General features: G+C 58.5%; 2 non-coding genes across 2 annotated transcripts; both read left to right on the top strand.

Annotated features, from left to right (window-relative positions):
* Positions 1–628: 628 nt before the first annotated feature.
* LOC143507225 (18S ribosomal RNA) lies at positions 629–2,467 on the top strand. Its single transcript, XR_013128666.1, has one exon. It is a non-coding gene; the product is annotated as an 18S ribosomal RNA (ribosomal RNA).
* A 1,121-nt stretch (positions 2,468–3,588) lies between these two features.
* LOC143507224 (5.8S ribosomal RNA) lies at positions 3,589–3,742 on the top strand. The gene has a single exon (XR_013128665.1). It is a non-coding gene; the product is annotated as a 5.8S ribosomal RNA (ribosomal RNA).
* The last annotated feature ends 318 nt before the right edge of the window (positions 3,743–4,060 follow it).

Here is a 4,060-nt window from a genome sequence, read left to right as displayed (position 1 = left end):
GTATGATCGTTCACCAACGAAAGCTGTACAAAAGGGGTGACTGCGCTCATTGAGGACGGCAGCCTCAACATGACATACCTATCAAAAACTCTCCCATGAGGTGTGTGCGCTCCTTCAGGATGGGAGGTCGGCAGCCTCGGTATGATCATGATGACCGAGACACAGGCCTTGGGTTGGGCCTAGGGTTGAAGCCTTCTGTGCCGCCCGGGTAGTTCCTCCCCAAACCAGCGGGCATGCCTCTATGGGGGGGCCTCGGTCTGAAAAGACACGATCCTCACCCGGAACCGTCTGAGGGAAGCGTTGAAGGCCGGTCTGTCTACACAGGTGTCCGCTATCGGCGTCCATGGTGTACGGGTGAGAGCCAGCAGTGGATCGGGTTAGTTCAACACATGCTTGGCCTCACCCCGCCTGGTCACGGAATCACTCATTTCTCGGTTACGTCCCACAGTAGCGCGCAGCGCGTGCTGGGAGCTGACGAGGGCTCTCTCCCCCACGCTGACGGCGCACCCCTGCTGCACCGATGGTGGGCGTCCGGTACCGAGGTGGGCCCCTGACCCTGCCCGGGGGATGGAGCACGCCGAGGTGGCCGCGACGTTAGCTGGTGTCCCTTTCACCACCGCGGTGCAGCTACCTGGTTGATCCTGCCAGTAACATATGCTTGTCTCAAAGATTAAGCCATGCAGGTCTAAGTACACACGGCCGGTACAGTGAAACTGCGAATGGCTCATTAAATCAGTCATGGTTCCTTTGATCGCTCCACACGTTACTCGGATAACTGTGGTAATTCTAGAGCTAATACATGCAAACGAGCGCTGACCCCTCTGGGGGATGCGTGCATTTATCAGATCCAAAACCCATCCGGCGGGGCGCGGGCCCCCCGGCCGCTTTGGTGACTCTAGATAACCTCGGGCCGATCGCGCGCCCTCCGCGGCGGCGACGTCTCATTCGAATGTCTGCCCTATCAACTTTCGATGGTACTATAGTCGCCTACCATGGTGACCACGGGTAACGGGGAATCAGGGTTCGATTCCGGAGAGGGAGCCTGAGAAACGGCTACCACATCCAAGGAAGGCAGCAGGCGCGCAAATTACCCATTCCCGACACGGGGAGGTAGTGACGAAAAATAACGATACAGGTCTCTTTCGAGGCCCTGTAATCGGAATGAGCGTATCCTAAACCCATGGGTGAGGACCCATTGGAGGGCAAGTCTGGTGCCAGCAGCCGCGGTAATTCCAGCTCCAATAGCGTATATTAAAGTTGCTGCAGTTAAAAAGCTCGTAGTTGGATTTCGGGAGTGGGCTGACGGTCCGCCGCGAGGCGAGCCACCGCCTGTCCCAGACCCTGCCTCCCGGTGCCCCTCGGATGCCCTTGGCTGGGTGTCCGGTCGGGGTCCGGAGCGTTTACTTTGAAAAAATTAGAGTGTTCAAAGCGGGCCGCTACTCGCCCGAATACCTGAGCTAGGAATAATGGAATAGGACTCCGGTTCTATTTTGTGGGTTTCCGGAACCAGGGCCATGATTAAGAGGGACGGCCGGGGGCATTCGTATTGCGCCGCTAGAGGTGAAATTCTTGGACCGGCGCAAGACGGACGAAAGCGAAAGCATTTGCCAAGAATGTTTTCATTAATCAAGAACGAAAGTCGGAGGTTCGAAGACGATCAGATACCGTCGTAGTTCCGACCGTAAACTATGCCAACCCGCGATCCGGCGGCGTTATTCCCATGACCCGCCGGGCAGCGTGCGGGAAACCACGAGTCTTTGGGTTCCGGGGGGAGTATGGTTGCAAAGCTGAAACTTAAAGGAATTGACGGAAGGGCACCACCAGGAGTGGAGCCTGCGGCTTAATTTGACTCAACACGGGAAACCTCACCCGGCCCGGACACGGAAAGGATTGACAGATTGATGGCTCTTTCTCGATTCTGTGGGTGGTGGTGCATGGCCGTTCTTAGTTGGTGGAGCGATTTGTCTGGTTAATTCCGATAACGAACGAGACTCCGGCATGCTAACTAGTTATGCGGCCCTCCGTGGTCTGCATCAACTTCTTAGAGGGACAAGTGGCGTTCAGCCACACGAGATGGAGCAATAACAGGTCTGTGATGCCCTTAGATGTCCGGGGCTGCACGCGCGCCACAATGGTTGGCTCAGCATGTGCCTACCCTTCGCCGAGAGGCGCGGGTAATCCGCTGAAACCCAATCGTGATTGGGACTGGGGATTGCAATTATTCCCCATGAACGAGGAATTCCCAGTAAGCGTGAGTCACAAGCTCGCGTTGATTAAGTCCCTGCCCTTTGTACACACCGCCCGTCGCTACTACCGATCGGATGGTTTAGTGAGGTCCTCGGATCGGCCGCACCGGGACCCCTCGTGGGCCTTGGTGTAGTGCTGAGAAGTCGATCAAACTTGATCATCTAGAGGAAGTAAAAGTCGTAACAAGGTTTCCGTAGGTGAACCTGCGGAAGGATCATTAACGGGTAGCGCCGCCCGGCGCGCCTCCTCCCAGCCTCTGTGCGTCTCCTCGGGCCTCTGGGGAAAGGGTTGTGCGCTTCGGTACCGGACTGGAGATCATCATATGTTTAACGCCTGAACAGCGATGGCGCAAGCTGGTCTGTTCTCTCCAAACAGCCCCCCATCTCGAGCGCACCTCCTCGGTACTCTCTGGCTCGTGCGAAGCGCTAAAAAACACGGTTACGGCCGGTTTCCACACGCACAATGGCGTGAGTCTGGGCCGCGAGGCCCTCTCTCTCTGTCGGCGTGCGTGGGGTTTTCCACATTCGGTGACCTCAGGCTCACGGCACCACCACGCACCCTACGTCTGTTGCTATAAATCGGGACTGTGCCCGTAAAGGACCAGACCCGCGTTGGGAGGTTCGCAGGAGGCTCACGCCACCTTTGTCTTCCTGGGCTCAGACGTCGTCAAAGCGGTTGCGCGTGTGTGTGGCCGTTGCCTTCCATTTTTCGTCGGGTGACGGGTACCTACTAGTCTTCGAACCAACCCCATACAGCGCTACGAGTGCTCTCCCTTACCGGAGGCATGGCGGGCGGTGATGGGGAGGGCCACGTGTGGACTCTAGCTCATCAACCCCGCCTCAGGCAGCGCTACGAGTGCTCTCCTGTACTGGAGACATGGCGGACGCTGACTGGGTGGTCCCCCTGGTGGCTTTAGTCTTCACACCCTCCACACCCCGGTGCTACGCGTGCTCCTCTCCGCAGGGAGGGGTGGACATGGCGGGCGGCGGGTGAGGAGAGGGGTTCACTGTGTGCTGTAGCTCCCAAGCTCACCTCGGGCAGCGCTACGAGTGCTCCTCCCTTCCTGAGCATGGCGGGCGGTGACGAGGTAGGCCTCTGGGTCCTTCAGTATTCACACACCCCTTTCCAACACCCCGTTGCTACGCGTGCTCACCCAGTCCTCCGAGACGGACAGGGCGGGTGCCGAGTGTGGAGGGGGCCCGCAGAGGGCTGCGGGTTTAAAGACCCCGTGCTCGGGTGCCTGTCCCTCGGGTCAGGCACTACGGCGGGGCGCCCGTCACTTGAAAAATGGTAAAAACCATTTATCATGTTTGGTGCCTCTCACGAAAAAACCAAGAGTACAACTCTTAGCGGTGGATCACTCGGCTCGTGCGTCGATGAAGAACGCAGCCAGCTGCGAGAACTAATGTGAATTGCAGGACACATTGATCATCGACACTTCGAACGCACATTGCGGCCCTGGGTTCATCCCAGGGCTACGCCTGTCTGAGGGTCGCTATTCCCATCATTCGGACTGTGCCTGTAATGGGCAAGACCGCGGTTGGAGGTTCGAAGGTGGCCCTGGTCACCTCCGTCTTCCTAAATTCAGACGCGTCCCGGTCCTCTAGCTCCCCGGCTAGAGAGAGGGGTCACACGCTCCGTGTTAGGTTTCGCTGTGGAGCTCGTCTCCCCGTAGGCTGCGGCCTCCCTGCCTCTCGATCACCCCGATCCTGGTCCTCCAGGGGCCCCGCAATACTCCTACGGCCGAGGAAGAAGCGCGCACGCGGCTGCCGGTGGGCAACCATGCAGGCTGCCCGCGTGCGTGTCTCCCCCT

This window comes from Brachyhypopomus gauderio, unplaced genomic scaffold, assembly GCF_052324685.1.
Source record: "Brachyhypopomus gauderio isolate BG-103 unplaced genomic scaffold, BGAUD_0.2 sc653, whole genome shotgun sequence".
NCBI classification, from domain to species: domain Eukaryota; kingdom Metazoa; phylum Chordata; class Actinopteri; order Gymnotiformes; family Hypopomidae; genus Brachyhypopomus; species Brachyhypopomus gauderio.
This window is presented reverse-complemented; position numbering and strand designations above follow the sequence as displayed.